General features: G+C 35.5%; 1 long non-coding RNA gene across 1 annotated transcript; it reads right to left on the bottom strand.

Moving 5' to 3' along the window:
* On the bottom strand, positions 1-27,309 carry LOC141373400 (uncharacterized). The gene is made up of 3 exons (XR_012379332.1): positions 27,176-27,309; positions 19,651-19,682; positions 1-83 (listed from the first exon to the last, which is right to left on the bottom strand). It is a non-coding gene; the product is annotated as an uncharacterized lncRNA (long non-coding RNA).
* Between the last annotated feature and the right edge of the window lie 118 nt (positions 27,310-27,427).

Here is a 27,427-nt window from a genome sequence, read left to right as displayed (position 1 = left end):
ATGAGACTCGCTCTATTGTCTTCCCTGGTACTCAGGCCTTCAGATTCGGACTGGAACTACACCTGACTTTCCTGGGCCTCCAGCTTACAGACAGCAAATTGTGAGACTTCTCAGCCTCCATAATCATGGGAGCCAATTCCTCATAGTATCTATCTATCTATCTATCTATCTATCTATCTATCTATCTATCTATCTATCCTATTGGTTCTGTTTCTCTGGAAACCCCTGGCTAATACAGGAGTAATGGGGAAAAGTGCCATCTGAAATATTTGAATCAATAGATGGTTTTTAGCCCTTAAGTTATAGAAATAATAACATTTGCATCTAGAACAAAGTACTTGATAAATATCAATTGAATGATAAAACAAGGAGTGAGTGAATGAATCGATCAATTGAATTTAAAGTATAAGCATATAAGGTTATATTTTAAAATATACCCAGGATTTTTATTAAGCGGGTATAGCAGTACATGCAGATATGGAAATGACTATCATGAAGGAAGACATTTATACTCACATACAGGAGGCACGACACACCATACAAGGCCAAAGGAGGAAGCACCAGGGTTATTAAGGAGACAGAGGAAGCAAGCAGAAAATATAAGAGCCTTTGCTGTGGTTTCTGAATGAAAGAAAGAGGGGTAAATTAAGTAGGCTTGAATTGGCTTGTTGATACTTTTTATGGGCACTGGATTGCAGAAGCTGTCCAGAGTTGTATGATACCTGACCCTGGCAAGATTAGTACCAGAGAGACTACTGGCCTGGAGTTTTAAGAGCCAGAGGAGAGCTGGAGGGGAGGGCGTTGATTGGTTAGTTTGCATTTGAAAGGAAACCTCCCTGGTGAACTGTTTTCTATCTCTAGGAATTAGCTAGTACTGGGAGGAGCAAACCCTTCCGCTGTGGTGTCAAGTAAATGATGTAGGAAAGACGTTGTTAGGGTTTGAAGCCAATGGCCAAGAAAGAATTCTTGAGACGTCTTTGGTGCAAAAAGGCGGTTTTATTAAAGCCCAGGGACAGGACCCGTGGCCAGAAAGAGCTGCACCGGGGTCCTGAGAAGTGGCCCATTATATACTTTCAAATTGGGAGGGGGTTAGGGATAGCCTAAGTTTCTAAGGAATTTGGAAGCAAGGTTTCTAGGACCTTGAGGGGGCTAGCTAGTGTTGGGAAAATGTCATTTATTACCATCTAATAAAACCTTAGTCATGAGACCCTTCAGATGTATATCCGTAGGCCATATGCTTGGGGGATGACTGCCAACACGCATCTTGGAGGGTTTAGAGATAAAGTTTCCAAAGGAATTCTTACACGTTAAAGTAGATTTACAGGATTGGGGGTGGGATCAGACTAGAATTGCCTTTAGCCCTTAGCAAAGTTATTAACACCAAGACAGTTGAGTCCCTAGAGGAATGTCACTCTGCCTGTTTCAAGATCTTGTCAGTGGGCTGTAGGTAGTAAGGAAATTTAGTAATTTTTCTTCTGCCTTTGTGTCCCACATCATAAAGACATGCTTAATACAGATTAGAAGAGTTATTGTCTATTAATTTTGTTTGCTCAATCTCTCTCTGTTTTGTTGTGAGGGGGTCCCATATTCATTTAGTGTGATTCTTGTAAACCTTTTCAACAAGCAGCCCTAGCCCGTCTGCCAATCCCGGTATCCCACGTGCTTGAACACAGTGATTGATCTGTTAATAAGCACATGGTACAAGGCTTGTCAGAATCTTTATCTAGGATTTTTATGGTAAGGGAGAGAAACAGTGGAAACAAGCAAAGCCATATGATGGAGAGAAAGGGAGTGCAAGTGAGAAAGAGTTCTGATGCCATTGTTTGAGCTCCTGATCCAACTATGCTGGACAAAGTGTTCCGCTCAGCTGGACTTCTCAGTTAGGGATAAGACAATTGGTTGATTTTTTTTTCCCTTGGGAAATTTTGAGTTGATTTTATCAATTTACAATGAAAATAATTAAATGATACAATATCTTTAATTTTCTGCACTAGAAATCACAATCAATCTCAAGTAGCAACTCCAAATCTGAGCCCAATTAATATTAGTCAAGCATTCATGAATGGCCTCAGCCAGTTCCTCAAAGAAAAGACAAATTTAATGCCTACAGGATTCCCTGGTGAATTCTCTAGCAAGATACACTAGCTACCAATTAAATCTGACAAGACTTCATTTTGTAAGAGGTGACATCACAATATTATTGCAAAAGATATAGCACTCTATCTACATTAGTATGGTGTATAGCTAATTAACATCAATAAAACAAGATTGAACATCTCAATGTATTTTCATTGTATTTATAATAAGATATTTATTTATATTTAAAATAATGTTGATTTCAGACTTGAATTTGTCAGTTCATGTTATATTCCTTCATTTCCCTTTTAGCTTTAGGGAAAGCCTGTGTGTGTGTTGTGTTGTGTGTGTGTGTGTGTGTGTGTGTGTGCGCGTGTGTCTGAAAAAGTGAAGTGGAAGTACTACTGAAAATAGTTCAAACTAGTGAGCAAGAAATAATAGTAAATTCTGGCTTCTATGCTCTAAGACACTTAAAATATAATCATCAAAGATTTGAAAAACTAGAACTAGCTCTGGAGATCTATGCTGTAGGAAGTGGAGGCAAGGCAGTGTCAGGAAAGGCTTGGGGAAACCTTCGTCCTACCCTCTTTTGTATTTCTCTGTCCCTACGACACCAGAAAATCCCATCTCTTCTGCTCTGTTGTCTCAGCTTATAATGAAAAAGATTATGATCCCCTGTAGTCTGTAAATGATAAAAGATTCTTTAGATTTGGATCAAGAGGTAATTGCCCTATACACTGCCCCACCTCTCGACTCCCCAGCCCTATGCACTTCTATACAAAAATGTTTCTAGTCACAGTTCTAAAAGCATTATTCTTGCACTCCATTTCAATTTTCCCAAGTCCGACACATTTCTAAATTATTCATATTTTAATTAGACGACTCTGTCAGATCACTAAAAGTTTCTCACCCTTATTTAGGACTACTAAGATTGTAAAGAGTTGTTTTAATAATGCACCCCCTTATTAAAGTGACTTCTAATCTTATGATGTGGCAAGCGGTGATCTTGTCAAAGCAGGAGGGTTATGTTGTCACAATGGTGCCTCTAAATTAGTCTCTACTTGTGGTAGGCACCCTGAGGCTCCACAAAGCACAATGTAAAAGTTACATTACTGAAAGCTACTCTGAATGAAGCCTGTTCTAAGCATGAGGTGCCCCTCCTGGTCTGCATATCTGTTCATTTAGAGGTTTTCTGATCCGAGGGGATTAGTCTTGTTCTTTCCAGGGAAATTGTCTCACAAATTTTATAATACCTGGCTACATCCAAACCTAATTAATGGTATAGCTTACACATCTGAAGCTGATGGACAGGTTATAATACCAGTAACAGGGTATGACTGTTTTCATTATTGCACATACTTACTGGGGTTTGCCGAATCCAGTAAAATGTTCTATTGTTGCACGTTCCTAATTAACAGTGAAGTGAACGTCAGTTATTACGTTTATCGCCCATTTGGGCTTTCTCTTTTGCAGATTGTTAATTCGGACTTTTTGCTCATATTTCCATTGCATCTGCTGTCCTATCCACTTTTCAGTTATTGATTTTTCATTGGCTGTTTACTTTTTCTTTTTAGTAGCTTCATTTTTCTTCTCTTTTTCTTTTTCCCCCTTAGTTCTTAATATCTCCCCACCAGAAAGAAGGGTGTGATGGTTAATTTTATGTGTCAATCGTACAGGTTCACAGGGACCCAGATATTTGGTCAAGCATTATTTCTCGGTGTGTCTGTGAGGGTGTTTCTGGAAAAAATTAGTATTTGAATGGGCAGCCTAAGTGAAGTAGATTGCACTCCTCAATGTAAGTGGGCACAATCCAATCCAACAGACCAAAAAGGCAGAGGAAGGGAGAATTCTTTCTCTCAGACAGACTGTTGGTCCAGGACATCAATCTTCTCTTGCCCTTGGACTGGGATTTACACGGGTTTGCACTTCTCGTTCTCAGGCTTATGGACTCAGAATGGAATTTAGGCCATAAGCTCTCCAGTTCTTAGGCCTTTGGACATGGACAGAACATATACCATCAGTTCTCTTGATTCTTAGCCCTTCAAACTCAAATTGGAACTACACCATCAGCTTTCCTGGGTCTCCAGCATACAGACAGCAAATTGTGGAACTTCTCAGTCTCTATAATCATGTGACCTAATACTTTGTAATGCATTTCTTTCAAGAGATGGATAGAGAGCTAGATAAATGGATATAACCTATTGGTTACAGGATATAAATCAGTTGTGTGTGTGTGTGTATGTATTACAACAGTATATGTTGTAATTGCTTTGTCTTAGAGTTCTCCAGAAAAACAGAACCAATAGGATTTATGTGCCATATACATTTTTGTAAATGTATATTATATACATATGTATATATGCATATAATGGAAACAGAACCAATATATTGGTTATTATTGGTTATATATTACATACACATAATTTATATAACTGGCCTCTCAGTTAGAGAGAAAAGTCTGAGTTTGCACAGCTTAGCTGGGAGCAACTCCTCCCATACTTGGGATGACATATTTGCATGTGATTACTATGGCCCTCTCAGCAGGCTGTACCCGTCCTCAGGAGTTTGATTGTCTAAATCTTATCAGTCCGGGATTTCCCTCAGGACCAGAGTGCTTGATTTTCTCTCAGCTATATTGTCCCATCCTATGCAGTTCCTGGCAGATATTCAGTGATATCTGGTAAAAGAATATAGGAATGAATTTCATGTATATGAACACCTATGAAAGAATTGCTTCCTCCTGCCACTTTATTTTGGTTCATAAACACTTTGAAAATAGCACAGTCTTTGGACATCAGAGATGCAAGGGCATGCGTATCCTCAGGCTACTTCCAAATATATTTTCTGAGTAATATTTTTAAATAAAAAGAGGGGAAGTAACACTTATTCCCACTGCAATTCTCTCCATCCCCTTCAAAGAGGGTAACATTGAGGAAATTATTGTGAGAAAGTCAATTGACTTTGAACTTAGGAGCCAGATGTTTGCTTTGCATCACTGCTGTTTTTTCACTGTCGTCTCTGAGTATTTATGACTTTTTAAATTTGTACACCATTGAAGGCAGGTCTTCTTTTTCTTTCCAAAAATGCAGAGATCGGTCAGGTATCAATAATAACGTTAATATACTTATCAGCCAAAAGCAGGTTGAGCATTCTTTTTTTTTTTGGTTGAGCGTTCTTAAAGGGAGTGCACATGATCACTAGGATGTCTGTTTAATGTGAAGGCAATGCTGAGTGGCTCATTCCTTAAACCTGAAATAGCCATGGGGCGCCTGGGTGGCTCAGTCATTAAGCGCCTGCCTTCAGCTCAGGGCATGATCCCAGGGTCCTGGGATTGAGCCCCGCATCAGGCTCCCTGCTCTGCGGAAAGTCTGCTTCTCACTCTCCCACTCCCCATGCTGGTGTTCCCTCTCTTGCTGTGTCTCTCTCTGTCAAATAAATAAAAATCTTAAAAACAAACAAACAAAAACCTGAAATAGCCTTGACTGCAGATTTCCAGGAATTGATTGAAATCCTGATATACAAAAAGAGACAGTTTCTGTGTAAGAGAACCTACCACAAAACACTTTGTCTTGTTATTGTTAGAATGAGTTAAATGAGAGGTCATATTCAATAGTTTGGTGAGGGTTGAAGTTCCAAATTCCTGGAAAAGAAGTTTGGGAGTAGTTCATTTGTCACCTTCTTCAGAGACTTTGCTGCTGTTTTGGGGACCTAGTTAGATGTGTTTTCCTGTCAGGTAGGTGGAGAATTCTCTTTGTAGTTGCCACAATAAAAAGGTTTAACACCACTTTCTCACCTTCATGACTATTAATCTAGTTCTTCCAAGTTCCCTCTCCTGATGGTCTGATCTTTGGCTGTGTTTCAACATCAAGTATCTTTGATTGTTTTGTTGTCACTTTCTTTAGAAATGTGGAAATGTGTCATTAAATGAGAACCTCATTACATTTCATGTAGAGGTTAGAATATGGCTTACACCTCTAATGGATAGTGCTATGAATTCATTTTTTTCTAAAATATATTTTTCAGAGTAATATATAATCTGTGTCATCCCTAATAGAAATAAGTCCTGTTCATGTATCAGGATATTTTCTAATTGCTTCTGCAAAAACCTTATTATTTAATTGCCATCTGGTAAGAGTCATTTCACATTAACATGTCAGTTCATTATGTTTTCCTCCTCAAAATGTCCAAATCAGTACTATAATCAGTACTCTTGACCAAATGTGCTGTATTATGAATAACAAACCGAGAAGTCTAAATCCTATTTATTAAAATTATTTGCTTAGAACACAATCCAAACTTTGATGCAAAAGGTGCAGCTGCTGAACAAATCACAAACCTCTGAACTTTAATAATGACACTGATTGTTGTCAACAATTAAAAATTGTATTTTATGGGATTCCCCTCTTATCTGATTATGAATTTCTAGAACATGAATATTTGGGCTTTTGTTTTCACAATGTTTATCAGTTTTTATCCTTTAAAAGCTATTGTTTTTTTAAGTACTGCAGGGGGATAAGTATGCTTATTTATTTCCATTTAACATAAATTATTTAACCTCTGTATGTGCCAGTACCTGCCCTAGGCATTTTAGATAAAGCAATGAATGACATATATTGATTCTCTTCATGCAGCTTAAAATCTGGTGGGGAGGTTTAAGAAACAGATAAGAGAGACCCAGGTGAGGAAAGGGTAGAGTGGAGTCTTGGAGGAGGAATTAACATGGAATTCTCAAGGCATGGTAAAATGATCAATGTGTCAGATGGTGAGAAAATTAGATGTTTAGATTTCTCTTTATCAGTTATCTAATATTCCAGTCATGTCTAGGACACTAGTTATTGAATTCTTAAATCTTTTTCACTGACATATTCTTCTGAAATTAATATTTCAGGCCTAGAATTTATTAGTTATATCTTTTGTGTATGCAGTGCAAGAACAATGGGTTTAGAGTTCAGAAAATGGGCCTCTATTTTTTCCATTTACCCTTTTAATGAACACATTTGGGGGGAAATTGGATCAAATTTTAAAATTGTGAAAGAAAACATATTGAAACCATGTTGCATTATGAGAAAAAGGATTTGTTCAAAAATAGTATATCTATCTTCATTCTCATCTTTCAAATACAGTAAGTACTTATTGGAAAACTCAGCCATTCATGAAAAGCTCATTTTGGAATCTCGTTCAGCTTGGCAAAGTATGTCCAACTAGCACTCCTGAAGGTTGACTGGTGCAGGGTAGTGGTTAGGGGTAGTTGTTTCAAAATCTGACAGCTCTGAGGGTCTCAGACACTTTCGATCCTGGCTCTCCTCTACACACTCTGCCTGAGAGTTCAACCTTCAATTCTACAATTTAGCCACTTTGCATTTTACAAACTTCAGGAAGAAGTCCACCGCAATGACTTCAGCCATTAGTGGGCAATTTTATATTGTAAAACCAGTGAATGTATGGTTCTATTAATAGCTTGCAGTTTACTTCCAATTTATCTTTATTTATTCATTTCAGAGCCATATGAAAATATCCTACACTTCCATTCTTTCTTTAAAATTTTTGTTACTTGTTTGATGTTGCCTAGATGACAAAGAGTTTTTCAGGAGTTTTTGACATATTTTTGTCTGTATTTTCAAATGATCTGTCAAAATGATGAGTTTTGATAGCATTTTCATATGTAGGGTGACATAATAGTTGATGTTTGTATTTCTTATTTTTTCCCACTAGATACTTTCATTTATTTTTGTTTTATTTTATTATTTTATTTTTTTATTATGTTATGTTAATCACCATACATTACATCATTAGTTTTTGATGTAGTGTTCCATGATTCATTGTTTGCGTATAACACCCAGTGCTCCATGCAGAACGTGCCCTCCTTAATACCCATCACCAGGCTAACCCATCCTTCCACCTTTTTTCTTTTTTTTAATTTGAGTGTAGTTGATACACAATATTACATTGGTTTCATGTGTACAACGTAGTGATCCAGCATCTCTATATGTTATGTTATTTTCACCGCAAGGGTAGCTGCCATCTGTCACCATACAACACTATTATAATATCATTGACCATATTCCCTCTGCTGTGCCTTTCATTCCCATGACTTATTATTGATGTTCCTATTTACATTTAAAATTAGTGACACACATGGGGCGCCTGAGAGCTCAATTGGTTAAGCATCCGACTCTTGACTTTGGCCCAGGTCATGGTCTCAGGTTCATGAGATTGAGCCCCATGTCAGCTCCACGCTGGGCGTGTAGTCGGCTTAAGACTCTCTCCCTCTCTCCCTCTCCCTCTACCCTTCCCACACCTCTAAATAAACAAACAAACAAACAAACAAACAAATAAATAAATAAATAAAATTAATGACACACATTAAAACGCATACATTCTTCTTTGAGATAATTCACAATTGCATTTAATTGGGGTCTTTCCCATTAATAAGTCTTTTGTACTGAACCTCCTTTCTTCATTTTCAAAATACTTTTATTTATAATTTGAGAAATGATGACTTTGAACCTGATGTATTTATTTAGGTCAATGTCACTGCTATTTCTTAGTCTTCTAGCTTATTTTAATAGTCCATGGTTTCACATTCCTATGCACAACTATGAGTAAATTTTCACATTTTCATTAAGAAGTTCTGAGGTTATGATAATCTGATTAAATGTTTAACATAGTTAATTTTCTACATATTTTCATTTCTGCATTTTATTATAATTTTTGTTAGATATTTCTTTCGTCACCACCACATATTTAATATTGCTTTTACCCAGGTTTTTCAAACAGCTCTGTTGAGGCATAATTTTAATACACTAAAATTCACCAGTTTTCACTGTTCAAATCATCATATGTACAAATTCAGTAGCCACTAACAAAGTATTTTTATCAAGCCCAAATATTATTTCCTTCCCCTTTGTCATCAGTGCTTTCTCCCCACTTCCCTGCATCTGGCAAATTCTGATCTTCTTTCTAAAATAATAATTTTGCCTTTTGAAAAGTATTTTTACATAAACAAAATCATATGGTATGAAGTCCTTTATGTTAGGCTTCTTTCACTTACCATAGTGCTTTTGACATTCATCCAAGTGGGTATTTTTATCAGTCATTCATTTCCTTTTATTTCTGAGTATTCCACTGGATGGATATACTACAAATTATTTACCTGTTCACCAGCTGAGGGACATTTGGATTCTTTTCGATTTGGCTGTTATGAATAAAGATGCTGTGTGAACATTCAATGAAGTGTGAGATTGTGTGGGTTTATGTTTTTATTTTTCCTGGTTAAGTATTGAAGGATGGAATTGCTATGTCATATAGTAAGTACATGTTTAATCTTTTAAAAAACTAACAAAATGTTTTCCAAAGTGGCTATAACATTTTGCTTTTCAAGTTGTTTCACATCCATGTAAACATCAGTCCTTTAAAAATATCAATCATTGCAATATGTATGTAGTTCAAACTCATTGTGGTTTTAATTTGCTTTTCCCTGATGACTAATGATATCAAGCATTTTTTTTTTCTTTTAAGTAGGCTCTATCCCCAACATGGGGCTTGAACTCCAGACCCCAAGATCAAGAGTCACGTTCTCTACCAATTGAGCCAGCCAGGCACCCTGATATCAAAAAATTTTAATGTGCTTATTTACTAATCCTATATGTTCCTTGGTGAAGCATCTGCTCACATCTTCCCATTTTATCATCTTATTTTTTTCCTCTTCTTTTGTGTTGTCACTAAATATATGCTCTGCATATATTCTAAATTTAAATTCATTTTCAGAAAATCTGTTTTCATATATATTCTCCCAGTCTGTGGCTTGTGTTTTTATTGATTTCACACAGCATTTGAAGAGAAAGAAATGTTAAATTCTGATGACATCTAATTTATCTTTTTTTCTTTTGTGCTTTTTCATGTCTTATTTAAGGAAGTTTTATCTAACTAAAGTTTACTAAGATTTTCCTCTGTTTTTTTTCCCCCAGATTAATAAATTTATCTCTTACACATAGGTTGACCTTTTAATTTCTGTATATGTTTTAAGTTAGACTTGTAAAATATTTTGCACATTGATATCCAATTGTTCTAGCACCATTTACTGAGGAGGTTAACTTTTCCTCCATTAAATTGCCTTGAAAACTGTGTTAAAAATCAACTGAACATGTAATTTATGGATCCTGAATACCGTTCCATTGATCTATATGTCAATCTTTATACTGATACTGTACTGCTTTGAACTTAGGTAGTCTACATTCTCCAACACTGATTTTGTTTTTCCATAAAATTTTTGGTTATTCTAGATCTGTTGAATTTCCATAAAATTTTATAATAAGCTTGGCACTTTTTATTTAAAAAAATTAGTTTGTTGTTGTTTTAATTAGGATTTATTTGAATCTGTAGGTGAATTTGGAGTGAGTTGGCATCTTGCCACTATTGGGTCTGTCATCTTTGAACATGGCCTATTCCTCTATTTACTTAGGTTTTCTTTAATTTTTTTCAATAATCTTTTGCCAGCTTCTACATATAAGTTTTGTACAATTTCTATTAACTTTATCTCTAACACTTACACATTTTTGGTGAAATTGTAAACAGTAATTTTCTAAATTTCAGTTTCAACTTTTTTGTTATTGTGAGGATGTGGAAATAAAATTGATTAGTGTAGAATGACCTACTTGTAAACTATAGCCTCCCAAATTTACTTCCAATTTTTAGTAATTTTTTTCACAGGTCCTCTGGATTACCTATATACATGATCATATCTCCTGAAGATAACACAATTTTACTTTTTTTTTGCATTTCAGTCTGTATGCTTTTTATTTCTCTTCCTGCCTTATTTTAGTTCTATGACCCTCTTTCAGCACAATGTTGAATAGAAGTCACGAGGGAGAACAAAATAAGTGAAAGCATTCAGTTGTTCAGCTTTATATATATTAGCTATAGGACTTTAGTTGTTTTCCTTTATCAGGTTGCAGATGTGTCTTTCTATTTCTAGTATGCTGAGAATTGTTTTCATGAATGGATTTTGAATGTCATCAAGCAATTCCCCTGTATTTATTGAAACCATATGTTTTTTCTTTCTTAGTGTGTTAGTATGGTGAATTGCATTGTTTGATTTTCAAATCTTATCACGGTTTGCATTCCTTGGATAAATCCCATTTAGATTCATTCTCCTTTCTTCAAATATATAAAGAAACATATTTTTTTGCTTCATTTAATTTGATAAAATATTAAGAATGAAGAATATTGTTTAGTGCTTTTATTTTTTTTGTGAAGTCTTGCTATCCAAGTAGTGTTGGTCTCTATGTAAAATGACTTAGGAAGTGTTTCCCCTTCTTCTATTTTCTCAAAGAACTTATAATTAAAATAATTTCTTCTGTTAAGTGTATGATATCATTCACCACTGAAGCCTTAACAGACTAAAGTTTTCTTTTGGGGAAGTTTTAAGTAAATATTTTTAATGAATATAAGATTATTTGGTCTAATTCTTTCTTCTTAGTGAGCTTTGGCAGCATCTTCTTTAAGGTATCTGTCTATTTTGTTTATGTTATTGAATTGATCAATATATAGATTTTCACCATCTCTCTTTATTAGCTTTCTCATGTCTGTGAGATCTGTAGTGATGACTGCTATTTTATTCCTGATATTCATGCTTGTGTCTCTTCTCACTTTTTCCTGATCAGTCTGGCTGATGAACTGTGTTCATTTTTTCAAATATTTGGCTTTTTTTGTCTTGCTTTTATCTACTCTTTCATTGCTTTCTATTTCATTAATATTTGCTCTCTTTATCATTTTCTTCTCTTTAATTTGAGTTTAATTTGTCCTTTTTCTACTTTCATAAGTGGGAGATTAGAATATTTGTTTAATATTATGCATTTTATCTTCCATCAGTTCAAATATTAAAATTCCCTTGTGATTTCTTCTTTGACTCATTAGTTATTTGAGTTGTGTTGTTTGATTTCCTAATATTTGAAGATTGCACAGAGAGCATTCTGTTATTTCTGTTTCTATGCTGTTGTGTCTAGAGAACACACTTTCTTTTATCTGAATCCTTTTATATTTATTGAGACTTGTTTTATGACACAAAATATGGTTTATCTTAATGAATTTTTTGGCCGTACTTGAAAAGAGTGTGTATTCTGCCATTGCTGTGTGTTCTATTAATATCAGTTAGGTCAAGTTGGTTGACAATGTTATTTGTACAAATTCTCTATATATTTTTATTTTTTGTCTACTTGTAATATTGATTACAGAGGGAAGAGTGTTGAAATATCTGATTATAATTTTGAAATTATAATTTCAAAAAAGATAATTTTGAATTATCTTTTTATGCTTTCATTTTTTCTTTCACATATTTTGAAGCTCTGTTAATAAGTATGTGTATACATTTAGGATCATTATGTCTTTTTGGTGAATTGACACTTTATCATTAAGATATATCCCATTTTACCCATGTTAATATCCCTTGTTGTAAAATTCCTTTCTCATACAATAATATAGCTACTCAAGCTTACTATTAGTGGACTTTGTAAAGTAAATGATTTTGTGTCCTTTGATTTTTCACCTATTGGTTCCTTTCTATTCAAAGTGGATTTCTTGAAGTTGTACATTGCTTTTTTCTTTTTTTTTTTTTTAATAATCCCATCTGACATTTGTGCCTTTCAGTTGGTGTTTTTTACACTGTTTTCATTAAATGTGATTTTGCTGTTTGTTTTTCTTTTGTTAAATAATTTCTTTGTTTTTCCCACTTTCTTTTCAGTAAACAAAGTATTTTTGTGTGATTCTGTTAGACGGCCACTAGGGTTTAATAGCTTTGACTTTTGTTTGAGTTGTTTCTCTGGAGTTTAGAATATAGACATACTATCTTATTGTCTATCTTCAAAAAACTATAATACCACTTTATAAATTATTGGATTCTTAAAACAGTGCACTCCCTCTCCCCATCCTTTCCCCTATGGTTGTCACAGCTTTCATTAAATTTTATAACCCTGCAACATATTATTATTTTTTTAAATAGTCATTTATTTTGGAAAAATTGTTTTAAAATAGAATTTTTATATATTTACCTACATAGTAATAATGTTAAGTGTTCTTCATTGTGTAGATACAAATGGCTTTGACATCATTTTTCTTCTGCCTTAAGAACTTTAACATTTCTGGGGTGCCTGGGTGGCTCAGTTGTTAAGTGTCTGCCTTTGGCTCAGGTCATGATCCTATGATCCTGGGATCGAGTCCCACATCGGGCTCCCTGCTTCACAGGAAGCCTACTTCTCCCTCTTCCACTCCCCCTGTGCCAGCAGTGAATTATCTCAGCCACTTTTTTTCTGAAAAAGTCTTTATTTTGCCTTCGTTTTTGAAAGACATTTTGTGGATTACACTTATAAGTGGATAGTTGTTTTTTATTCCCACAGTACTTTAAAGGTATCACTTTATTATCTTATGATTTGCTTTGTTTCTGATGAGAGGATTGCAGTTATTCTTATCTTTGTTCCATTATTTCTTTTTCTCTAGCTTTGTGTTCAAAGATATTATTTTTATTAGTGCCTTCCAGCAATTTTATTCTTAAATGCCTTAATGTAGTTTTCTTTATGTTCCCTGTGATCTTTTATAACTTTTTGGATTTTGTGTTTATATTTTTCATTAAATGTGGAAAATTACACCTTTTTTTTCAAATAAATTTCTGTCCATATTCTTTCTGTGATTCCAGTTCTGAGTGTGATAGGCTGATTGATTTTTTTTTTTTTTTTAGAAAGAGAGTGCCTGTGGGGTGGGGGGAGAGGGAGGGAGAGAATCTTAAGCGGACTCTACATCCAACATGGAGCCCAATGTGGGGCTCAATCTTACCACCCTGAGGTCATGACCTGAGCCGAAAGCAAGACTCAGACACTTAATTAAGTCACCCATGTGCCCCTGATTGATATTGTTCTAAAGATCACTATTAGTAACTTGTTCATATGTAGTACATCTGTTAATATTTTCATTTCAGTTTTCTTTTTCTGTGTTTCAGTTAGTCTCTATTTCTAGGTATTTATATTCATTGATCTTTTATTCTGGTTTCTTTTTTTTAAGATTTATTTATTTGAATGAGAGAGAGAGAGAAAAGGGGAAGGGCAGAGAAGTGCTGAGCACAGAGACCCATGTGGGCCTCTGTCTCATGACCCTGAGATCATGACCTGAGCTGAAATCAAGAGTCAGAGGCTCAATTGACTGCACAATCCAGGCACCCCAACTCTGAAGTTTCTAATCACCTGTTAATGTCAAGTGTTTTCATTTCAGATAGATATTTCATCTCTAGAAATTCAATTTCGTTCTTTTTATACCTTTCGTTTTGCTACTCCTTATGGTTCATTTATTCTATATCATCTTGAATATGGCTTATATTTATAATAGATATTTTAATTTTCTTTACTGCTAATTTTGTATTTTTTTTTGTTTGTTTCTGGGTTTGCTTCCACTTGTAATTTTTCTTGGTTATCAATCATATTTTTCTGCTTCGTTTCATGGTTGTTTAGTTTTTGTTCAGATTTTGAGCAGTGTGGATTTTATGTTTTTGTTTCCTGGGTGTTTGGCACGGCCCTTTAAATATTGTTAGGTTTTGTTTGGGACACAGTTAAGATACCTGGGATCATTTTGATCCTTTTAAGACTTGCTTCTCAGGCTTGTTAGGATGGTCAAGACCAACCATACAGAGCTAATTTGTCCTTATTACTAATATAATACTCTTCTGAGCACTATACACTATGCCCTTTATAGTAGTAAGTCTTTCCACTTTGGCTGGTTGGAACATTAACTTTCCTCAGCTCTTTGTGAGCTACAAGCATTATTCCACATTCCTTTCCAATACTTCTTTCCTTAACTTCAATTAATGCCCTCTCATGTTTGCAAAGTTTAGTATTCAAAAATGAGAGATGCCCTATTACAAATATGCAGTTCTCATATCTGTTAATCTCTCCTCTTTAGCATTTTGTGCTGTGTAAATTTTAATCACTTTGTTCTTCCAAACCCAAACTGCCTCCTCAGCTCATCAGGAATTCCAAATTCTGATTAGTCCCCCACAGTCTGTATTTAAGTCTGGAAACTATCATGTTTTACTCAAGAATCACTTTCTCATACTGCATGTTGCCTATTCTTCAATATTTAAAAAATGGCTATTTCATATACTTTGTCCAGTTTTCCAGGTTTTTTTTTTTTTAGGTTGGATATAAATTTCTTTCTCTTATACCATTTTCCCTGCAAATAAAAACCAGATTTTAAAAAATATATTATAGCATATACTTGTCTATTTCTAAATTTACTGTGTAATTAATTTCCATTTCTATTCATGTTGAAAGTATATCCTATGTGATAAGATCCCAAACTGCCTGTGTTTAGTTGTGCTTTGCCAATTGTTTGTTAGGTGACCCTGGATAGGCTTCTTAGCATCTGCATGTCTTAATTTCCCATAGTAGTAGCTCTTCAGAATTTTTGAGATGATTAAATTAGTTGACACATATATATAAAGTGCTTAAAGTTGTGTCGGTCATATATTAAGATATTATTATTATCTTTAATTTTGTTATCTACTCATTTATCTTTAAATCAGAAAATCAAAACCAATTTGTAGTATAATAGTATCTGTGGGTACACATTATATTTTGTTTTTATGATTTTTAAAGTCCACTTTTGAATAAGTTCTTTCAGTATTTTAATATAAGGATGCTCACTAATCTTGTGCTTCTATTTGTTGTTGTTGTTGTTTCAGGTTTTTATTTAAATTCCAGTTACTTAACATATAGTGTAATATTAATTTCAGGAATAGAATTTAGTGATTTATCACTTAATACAACACCCAGTGCTCATCACAATAAGTGCCCTCCTTAATACCCATCACCCATTTAGCCCAGCTCCCCAACCACTGCCCTTCTAGCAGCCCTCGGTTTGTTCTCTATAGTTAAGAAGAGTATGTTTTATGGTTTGCCTCTTTTTTCTTTTTTTTCCTACCTATGTTTATCGGTTTTTTTTCTTAAATTCCACATATGAGTGAAATCGTATGGTATTTGTCTTTCTCTGACTGACTTATTTCACTTAGCATAATACTCTCTAGCTCCATTCACATCATTGGAAATGGCAAGATTTCATTCTTTTTTGGTGGCTGAATAATACTCTATTGTATATTTATACCACCTCTTCTTTATCCATTCATCATAAATAAGTGGCCATTTAATCCATGAACATTTTGGCTCTTTCTATAATTTGACTACTGTTGATAACGATGCTATAAACATCAAGGTTCATGTGTTCCTTTGAATCAGTATTTTTGTATACTTTGGGTAAATACCTACTAGTGTAATTGCTGGATCATAGGGTAACTTTTTGAGGAACCTCCATACTGTTTTCCAGAGTAGCTGCATCAATTTGCATTCCCACCAACAGTGCAAGACGGTTCCCCTTTCTATGCATCCTCGTCAACATCTGTTGTTTCTTGTGTTGTTAATTTTAGCCATTCTGACAGGTCTGAGAGGATATCTCATTGTAGTTTTGATTTGTATTTCCCTGATGATGAGTGATGTTGAGTATCTTTTCATGTGTCTGTTAGCCATCTGTACGTCGTCTTTGGAAAAATTTCCACTCATGTCTTCTGTCCATTTCTTATCTGGATTATTTGTTTTTTAGGCATTAAGTTTGATAAGGTCTTTATGTATTTTGTATACTAACCCTTTATCAGATATGTCATTTGCAAGTATCTTCTCCCATTCCATAGGTTGACTTTTAGCTTTGTTGATTGTTTCTTTCAAAAGATTTTTATCTTGATTCAATCCCAATAGTTCATTTTTGCTTTTGTTTCCCTTGCTTCTGGAGACATGCCTAGTAAGACGTTGCTATGGCTGAAGTCAAAGAATTTGCTGCCTGTGTTTTTCTCTAGGATTTTGATGGTTTACTGTCTCACACTTAGGTCTTTCATCCATTTTGAATTTATTTTTGTGTATGGTGTAAAAAAGTGGTCCAGTTTCATTTTCTGCATGTTGCTGCCCAGTTTTCCCAACATCATTTGTTGAAGATACTGTCTTTTTCACATTGGATAGTCCTCCTCACTTCATTGAAAATTAGTTGACCATATAATTGTGGGTCCATTTTTGAGTTTTCTATTCTGTTTCACTGATTTATGTGTCTGTTTTTGTGTCAGTACTGTACCGTCGTGATCCCACAGCTTTGGATTATAACTTGGAGTCAGAATTGTGATGTCTCCAGCTTTGCTTTTCTTTTTCAAGAGTGTTTGGCCCTTCAGGGTCTTTTGTGGTTCCATACAAATTTTAGGATTGTTTGTTCTAGCTCTTTGAAAAATGCCAGTGGTATTTTGATAGGGATTGCATGAAATGTGTACTTTGCTTTGGGATAGTATAGACATTTTAACAATATTTGTTCTTCTAATCCATGAGCATGGAATGAGACAGCGATGCTCACTCTCACCATTGTTATTCAAGATGGTACTAAAAGTCCTAGCCTCAGCAATCAGACAACAAAAGAAATCAAAGGCATCCAAATCAGCAAGAAGGAAGAGTCATACTTTCACTATTTGCAGACAACATGATATTCTTTGTAGAAAACCCAAAAGACTCCACCAAAAAATTGCCAGAACTGATACATGAATTCAGTAAAGTCTCAGGATACAAAATCAATGTACAGAGATCTGTTGCACTTCTATACACCAATAATGAAGCAGCAGAAAGAGGAATCAAGGAATCAACACCATTTACAATTGCACCAAAAACCATAAGATACCTGGGAATAAACCTAATCAGAGGGGTAAAAGATCTGTACTCCGAAAACTATAGAATACTTATGAAGGAAATTGAAGATGATGCAAAGAAATTGTGCTTCTATTTTTGAGTAAATATACATAACCCCTAAGCTAAATAATTTAATATACAACCCCAGTGAATCTTCATGGCAATCCTATGAAATAAATACTATGGATAACTACATTCCACAAATGTAGAAAGTGAGGTTCAGAGAGGTTAAAGGATTTCCCCAAGGTGCTACAGCTGTATCACGAACACTGGAATACAAATCTGGTTTTCTGTGATTCTAGGACCTGATTTGTTAGCCACAATGTGCTTTTATTAAATATAATATGTAAGCAGAGTAAACATAATTTTTGCTTTGCATAGTTCTGCTTCATACCTGTTATCATGACTTAATTTTTAATAGTGTCCATGGTCACTTGCAAAAACGTACATTTGTTGAAAAATTAAATGTTCACTCTATTTATAACAGATATTATTGACTGACATGATTTATGAGGAGTACTTAAAATCTAGGGAGAGATTTATACTGTTAAGAAGGTGAAGTCTGTAATGTCATTTACCAATGCTTCACTGATTTTTATCACTTTGACTTTTACAGAAAAATGACATAATGATGACACTTAACAGAGATGTGTTAGAATTTAGCAGTTTGTTATTTAGCAATTCTAATTCTGCTACTAGGTACCAAATCAGACAGATATTGAAGAACAAAGATTAAATGAGGAAGTGGACTTTATTGAATATTTAGTATTATCCTATGCAAATGTTAAAAAAAGATGATGAACACAAAATAAAGAATGTTCCCAGAAGAAAAACCACTGTATCATTAAAGGTTGTCTAAATTATTTTATCTGTGAAGTGAAGGAAAACAATGCACTTTTCAATAAAAGAAGCTTTGACTGATATACCAGTGATCCTTAAATAGTCCATGAACTGTCATAGAGCAAATGGAATAAAATTGCCCTCTTTGGGGCCTTTGTTGTGCTGTTCCTTTTGCCTGGAAATAGTACTCCAAATATGCATATGGTTTTCTTTATCTTGGTCATTGAAAGTCACCTTCTCAGTGAGGATTTCTATGGTCACCATATTTATATTGCTAACCCCTGCACACACACACACACACACACACACACACACACACACACACCTTCTAACCCCCTCCATGTTTGTATTTCCCCACTTAACACTTATTTCCACCTAATATGGTATATATTTTACTTTTGTTCTTCTTTGTCTTCTTAAACCGACTAAAATGTTAAGCCCAACAAAGACAGGACTGATTTTGTCATCTGCTAATCATCAGTAAAAAGACCAGTGCCTGGTGGTGTTTAGTAAATACCTGCCACATCCATGAAGACTAAATGAAGGCTTTGTTGTGCTTCTGTCCAAAGAGTTGAACAAAGTCATGGGGAGTAAACTGGAGGGTGGCCAATTCAACTAATCACATAAAATATTAACACTATGCTCTGTCTCTAGGAGGAAATATCTGTTCAGACCATGACTATAACAACCCTGAAGTGACTGGATGAACAACTGGTTATGTTATTATAATGTGTATACACATTTAATTAGTAGTTATTGGATGCCTGGGTGGCTCAGTCGGTCAATCATTGACACTTGATTTCTGCTTAGGTCATGATCTCAGGGTCGTGAGATCCAGCCCTGTATCTGAGCCCTGCGTTGGGCTCCACGCTGGGCATAGAGCCTGCTTAAGTTTCTCTCTCTCCCTGTGTCCCTCCCTTACCTCTCTCCCTCTTAAAAAAAAAATGGTAGTTATTTTATAAATTGGGAAAAAAAGATACAGACATACCTCAGAGATATTGCAGGTTTGGTTCCAGACCACTACAACAAAGTGAATATCATAATAAAATGAGTCAAATGAATTTTTTTGGTTTCCCAGTGCATGTAAAAATTATGTTTACACTATACTGTAGTCTATTAAGGGTGCAATAATAGCATTATGTCTAAAAAAAAAAAACCAAAATACATCCTTAAATAAAAAATACTTAGCTGCTAAAAAATGCTAACCACCATCTAATGTCAGTGAATTACAATCACTGATCACAGATCACCATAATAAATATAATAGGAAGAATGAAAATGTTTGAAATGTGAGAGTCACCAAAATGTGACACAGAGACACAAGACGAGCAAATGCTGTTGGAAAATGGTGCCCCTAGACTTGCTCAAAAGAGCAACCCCAAACTTTGATTTGTAAAAAACACATTATTTGTCAACTACAATAAGGCAAAGCACTAAAAAACTAATAAAAACTAATAAAATGAGGCATGCCTGTATTTGTAAATTATGTAGAAATTAAATATATTTCAAGAGAAAAAAAAACACTTTTCTGATGACAGCCAACTATGGAAACTTAAATGTTCCACAATTCAAATATTTAATTTTGAGTCTAAATTGAGATTGATAATTGAAATTTTTCTTAATGTCAGGACTCCTGGGAGGCTCAGTTGGTTAAGCATCTGCCTTTGGCTTAGTTCATGATCCTGGAATCCAGGGTCTAGCCCCAGTTCAGTCTCTACCCCACCCCCTGGACTCAGTGGGGAGTCTGCTTCTCCTTCTCCCTATGCTCCTCCCTGCTCATGATCATGCACTCTCTCTCCGTGTCTCTCTCGCAAATAAATAAATAAAATCTTTAAAAATAATAAACTTTTCTTGGGGCACCTGGGTGGCTCAGTCCGTTAAGCACCTGCCTTCAGCTCAGGTCCTGGGATTGAGCCCCATGTCGGGCTCCCTGCTTGGCAGGGCGTCTGCTTCTCCCTCTCCCTCCACCCCTCCCCATGCTTGTGCTCTTTCTCTCTCTCTCTCTCTCTCAAATAAATAAAATATTTAAAATAAATAAATAAATAAATAAATAAATAAATAATTTTTCTTCATGTCTAAACTAGGAAAAAAAACATTGGAAATATATTGAAATAGTTTATTAATTCATACCTATGTTTAAAAATGCCAATTACATGTATAAATCAAAAGTACTTATTGGAAGTGCCATATAAATATAGGCACAAGCCTACTCCAAAAACTATTGGGGCTCAGTCCTGGGGGCTCCCGCACTTTTGTAAGTTTTATACCTTCAGGAGCCTTATCAACGTGCCACAGTGAAGATCAGAGAAAAATCCCTTTATACTGCAGGCTCGCAGAGAAATAAAGTAACCATTTTTTAATAAACCAAGGGGTAAAGTAACTATTTTCAGATAGGTTTCTAGTGTTCTGTTCTCCTTAAAAACACTGACATACCTAACTAAAAGGCTGTGGAGGAAACTACTTTACCATGGCCTTGTAAGACTGGGTCTCCAAAGTCTTCTAGACTTCCCAGATTTATCGGGGCCGGTCCTCATGACAGAAAGCAATCAGGAGAAAAATCACTTCTTTCTAATCCTCATGAGCTTCTGTTCCTATGGAAACCATTCAGTATTTTCCACACAGCAGCTCATTCATTCAGCATCGACATTATTCAGCTTTTAGGAAACATCACCTGTGTACTGTACTAAGTCCTGTGTTAGGATCAGGAGATTAAAAAAAGAAGAGAACACAACACAGTCCATGTCCGAAGAAATAGTCTCAGTCTCCCATAATATTAGCAAATAGATTTCATGTTCTTCAGTTAAAGTCAAAATAAGTTTATCTATCCATATCTATCTAATCAGTGTGCCTGTGTATATAAATCCCTTGAACAAAACAGTCATGACGTGAATCTCAGTATTTTTTCCAAAACATAGTTGTATTGTTTAACTTAAATGCTCTAGAAACTATAGTTTGAATAAGCAGTAAAACGTACTACTTAAAAGCAGAGACTGCAACCAGATTGCCTGGTTTCAAATTGAATTCTTCATTTCCTAGTTGTAGGAACTTGGCCAAGCTACTTAACGTTTCTGTGCTTTATTTTTCTCATCCATACTGCATACGGCAGAGTAATGGTCTGTTCCTGGCAGGGCTGCTGTGAGGATTTAGGTGATGTGAAACTTATAAAGTACCTGAAACAGTCTAGAGACCTGTTTGCTGCTCCTTGTCCTCTTGTTATTACTGTGGCTGGCACTGTTGTTTTTAATCCCAATGGGCAACAAGTTAACTTCTGCCCATATAATCAACAGGAACATGTTTTCACCATCCTGCAGCATGTTAACCACTGCAAACGTTGATTATTTGGTAGTTACATTTGTACTGGGAGCCTTCAATAGTTTATACCTACTACTAAATAATATCTTGCTTTGGGCTTACAGACCTACACTGTTTTGTGACAGTCACTAACACCTCATTAAGCACAGTTTGTAATTTTTTTTCCCAGCTAGAGATATATGCAAAGATTATGTATACTCATTGTTCAATTAAACCGAAAACGACTGGCACTGCACATCAGCTTGTCAGATTTCTCCAAGTAGTGTAGCATAGGTGTTCCATCAGCTTTATGACAAGAAAATGGCAGAGCTGGGCATCCTCCAACAGACTTTCTATGACTACTTAAAGTCCTTACACACAGAATCCTCAGGATTTCTCCAGAGGAAAAAGAGTAAAATCTTTAACGGTTATGCCTTCCACTCCCTGCTGCATCTTCACATCTCTATGAATCTTGATTTAGGATAAGTGCATCATTAATCTTTAACATATCAACCCAAGAACACAAAGTCAAACAATAATAATGGGCATTAGAGGAGTACAGAGAAGCATGCCTAAGAATGCATTCAAGCACTGCATATGCTGCCTAATTACACACACCTGCACACACCCGCGCACCCACACACTAATTTGCTTGGATCCAGAACTTTTAACTCTTTGTTGAAAAGCAAGTGTTGGCAAACCTTTTCTGTAACAGGCCGGATAGTAAATATGTTCTGCTTTGTGAGCCATGTGGTCTCTGTCACAACAACTCTGCTCTGCTGCTAAGACATGAAAGTAACCACAAACAATACAGAAATGAGTGAGCATAACTGTACCTACCAAAACTTTATTTATAAGCACAATTTTAATTACATAGAATTTTCATGTATACATATAATTCTACTTAATTTTTTCAAAAATGCAAAAAGAATTCATAGCTCACAAGCCATATGAAAAACATGGCAGGCTCAATTGGGCCCATGGGCTGCAGTTTCATGACTCCTGATATAAAAGAATCAGAATATTTTAAGGTTAACAAGTTATTGTAGATACTAACAGTTATGACCAAGAAGATTAACTGGTATTATAAAATGTCTCAAGGTATAGATTGTAGTATCAGTTTTATTTATTCAGAATTCTTTTTTTTTTAAAGATTTATTTAATTATTTATTTATTTTAAAGAGAGACAACTTGAGTGGGGAGAGGGCCAGAGAGAGGGGGAGATAGAGAATCTCAAGCAGACTCCCCGATGAGCGTGGAGCCCGACGTGGGCCTCTATCTCACGACCCTGAGATAATGACCTGAGCCAAAATCAAGAGTTGGACACAACCAACTGAGCCACCCAGGCACCCCTGTTCAAGATTCTTACTTTGACATCAGAAATCATAAGTTATCATTTCACAGCCACCACTTACTGGTTTGATAACCTTGAGTGAGAAGATAACCTCTGGAATCCCTATTTTCCGAAAAGCAGTATATGGTCGAGGGATTATTATATCAGTACTGCTAAATTATCCCTCTGCATCAGAATCATCTGTGGAGAAATTAAGGGTTAACACTAAGGAATGTGGCTCCAACAGGTGATTTCCAACTGATAGCTGGGGTCAGACACTAGCGGTCTCTGATAGTCAGATCTATTCCTGCTCAGTAAACCGAAGGATTTACGTTCTTTATACTCACATTGACACAGCCCTCAACCATAATGTAGCATTACTTCAGAAAATATTAATTTTAGTAATTAGTGGAAACCCTTTACACAAAAATCCGGAACTATTTACTTTTCTTTTATGATGGCAAAAAAAAGAAAAAATATATTTCACTTCTGTCAACTTACTGTCGATATGGAAAGAATAGAAAGACAAAACAAATAAACAAAGAAAAAAACCATACATAGTTTCCATCTCAGTAACTAGACCTTAGAAATTCCAAAGGAGGAAAAAAGACAACAGTCTTAGTTTGTTCTTTTCTTGGTGTTTCCCTGAAGCCCTTATCTGTCCACTTTAGAGTACTTTGTAGATGAGCAACTGCAACATCATTTCTCTGCCTCTATAGACAGTTCACCCAAATATGCAAAAACAAAGTACAATTTCAGTGTGTTTCATTTGTTCTTAACTTTCAACAGTTCCAAAGTCAGGATTTAGTCTATACTCATCCACTTGATTCCATTGTCAACTGTCAACTTCTCAAAAATGGTCATCAGAAAAATTAAGATAACCCAGCAGTTTAATGTGAAACTTCTTGCAGCATTGAACACACACACACACACACACACACACACACACACACACACTCCTTGACAAAGCTGTAATAATGTCACAACCTTTGAAACTTTGGAAAGGAGATGTTTAGGATTTTATGGACTGGGTTGAGTGATTTTAAAATGGGTCTTTTAAAGCAGGAAACTGATTGAATTTGGGAAGAGTTTATGAATTAATATCTTTGAGTACATTAGGGAATAAGTCTTGAAGGGAGTTTGGATAAACTCTGGGTCTTTTTTTTTTTTAAGATTTTATTTGCCAGAGAGAGAGAGAGAGAGAGAGAGAAAGAGAGCACAAGCAGGGGGAGAAGGCAGAGGGAGAAGCAGGCTCCCTGCTGAGCAAGCAGCCCAATGTGGGACTCGATCCCAGGACCCTGGGATCCTGACCTGAGCGGAAGGCAGCCACTTAACTGAGCCACCCAGGCGTCCCAACTCTGGTCTTGATTAGCTATTAAAGTTAAACAGTATCATCTTAAAGAGAAAAGAAAGAAAGAAAGAAAGAAAGAAAGAAAGAAAGAAAGAAAGAAAGAAAGAAAGGAAGGAAGGAAGGAAGGAAGGAAGGAAGGAAGGAAGGAAGGAAGGAAGGAAGGAAGGAAGGAAGGAAGGAAGGAAGGAAGGAAAAAGAAAGAAAAAGAAAGAAAGAAAGAAAGAAAGAAAGAAAGAAAGAAAGAAAGAAAGAAAGAAAGAAAGAATAAATGTCCCTGTGAACAAATACCTAAGTTATGCTTGCTTGTTGTCAGTATTGTTTGACACAGGGGCATGTAAGTATACTCAACATCCAAATTACTTAACACAGGAGCAGAAGAGTATGCCCGGTTTAAGACAAGGACAGAAAAGTATGTTTGTATTAATTTTCACTGGCCCTTTTTTGGTCATGCTTTAAGCTAAGTTGGAAGATAGACCATTATGTTATGGGGATTTGGTCAGTATAGATCAGCACCACTTTTTGATGTGTCAAGGTCATTATAGAAAAATGGCCCTGTAAAGATGTCCACTTCTTCACCTCCAGAACCCATGAATAGGCTAGATTAGATTATGTGGCAAAGCGGAATTTAGGGTTACAGATTTATCAGCTGATCTTAAAGTAAGATTATTCTGGATTATCTAGGTGGGCACAATGCTATCACAAGGGTCTTTAAAATAAAGAAGGGAGGAGAAGACTTCCAGCATTACAGTGTGAGGAGCTCTTGGGCTATTGAAACTATCGAAAATTCTTAAAATTTTCCCCGGTGAAACTATTGAAAATTCTTAAAAATAACAACTCCCTCAGAAGCAACATCAAAGGTTTAACAATGCAGAGTGGGGGAGATATATATGACTAAAATATCAGCCCTGAAGAGTGGGGGACCAGAATTATCCCCCAAATTTATAATATATATTTAGTGTCCAGTTTGCACCAATAAAGTGTGAGGCATGCAAAGGAGAAGCAGGACATACATCAAAACAAAAGCAAGCAACAGAAAAGGTGTGTGGGAGCAACCAGATGTCAAATTTAACAGGAAAAGACTTCAAGGTAGCAATTACAAAGATGTTCACAGATATAAAGGAAACCGTAATTTGAGAAATAAAGGAAAATATGACAGTGTCACACCAAATATAGACTACCAATAAAGAGAGATTACCTAAAAAAATGGAAGTTCTGGAATGGATAGATAAATTAACCCAAGTGAAAAATATATTAGATGAACTCAACACTAGACTTGAATTGGCAGAAGAAAGAAAGAAGCAAACTTGAGGACAGATTGATAGATATTGTCCAAGCTGAAGAACAGAGGGGAAAAAAAGAATGAAGAAAAATGAACAGCTCCTCAGAGAAATGTGAGACATGCATTATGTATAATATCATACATATAATGGAAGGATAAGAAGAGAGGAGAAAAAAAGGAACAAAAAATAATACTCAAAGGACTAATGGCAGGGACCCTGGGTGGTTCAGTCAGTTAAGCTCGGGTTATGATCCCAGTGTCCTGGGATCAAGTCTTGCACAGGGCTTCCTGCTCAGCAGGGAGTCTGCTTCTCTCGCCTTCTCTCTCTGCCCCTCCCCACTGTTCTTTCTCTCTCTCTCTCTCTCAAATAAATAAATAAAATCTCAAAGGACTAAGGGCTGAAAATGTCCCAGTCTAATCAGAAAATACAAATGTGCATGCCCAAGAAGTTCAATGAGTTCCAAGTAGAAAATACAAAGGGATCCACAAATGGACACATCATAGTGAAAATGTTGAAAGTCAAAGACAAGGAGAACATCTCAAAAGCAGCAAGGGGAAAAACAACTCTTCACTTACAAGGAGACCTCAAGATTAATAGCTGATTTCTCAACAGAAACAATATAGATTGAAGGCAATAGGATATCATATTCAAAATGCTCAAAGGAAAAAAAAGTGACAACCAACAATCCTCTATCAAACAAAGCTATTTTTTCCAAAATGAAGGTTAACTAAAGACATTCCTAGATTAAAAAAAAAAATGAATATGTGGTTAGCAGATCCATCTTACAAGAAACACTAAAGAAAGTACTTTGGGCCAAAAACAAGAGACCCCAAACAGTAATTTCAATCCACATGGAAAAATATGAGCTCCAGTAAAGGTAATTATGTAATTATAAAAGACAATATAAATGCAAATGTTCTCCTTTGTTCTCTTAACTGGCAAAACAATTGTATGATATAAATGTATTTAATGTATTGTTAAGCCTACAAAATAGAAATGTAATTAATATATTTGTAATATATTTGCTGGTAGCAGCATCAAGGAGGTGGAGCAAGCAGAGATGTAAAGGGAATGACTACAGAATGTGAAGTAATAAAGAACAATGTATTATGAGGTTTGTAATATCAATACATATATATAGAATAACAAAATACAAAAAGAGGGAAAGAGAGAATAGAGTTAAGCACTAGTCAGCTCAGGCTGCTCTAATATAATACCGTAGAATGGGTGTTATAAATAGTAGACATTTATTTCTCACAGCTCTGGTGGCTGGAAGTCCAAGATCAGGGTGCCACTATGATCAGGTTCTGGTGAGGACTGCCTTCCTGGCTTGTGGCCTTCTCTAAGTCCACAGATGGTGGAGAGAGAGCAAGCTCTGGTCTCTTCCTTTTCTTGTAAGGACTCTAATCCTATCATGAGACCACCTCCCTTATGACATCATCTAAATCTAATTACGTCCCCAGGTTCCACTTCCTAAAACTACCACATAGTGGATTAAAACTTGAAAGTA

This window comes from Callorhinus ursinus, unplaced genomic scaffold (genome assembly GCF_003265705.2).
Source record: "Callorhinus ursinus isolate GAN/ISIS: 27379988/994484 unplaced genomic scaffold, GSC_fseal_2.0 scaffold1, whole genome shotgun sequence".
NCBI classification, from domain to species: domain Eukaryota; kingdom Metazoa; phylum Chordata; class Mammalia; order Carnivora; family Otariidae; genus Callorhinus; species Callorhinus ursinus.
Note: the sequence above shows the minus strand (reverse complement) of the source record. Positions and strands in the feature narration are given on the sequence as shown.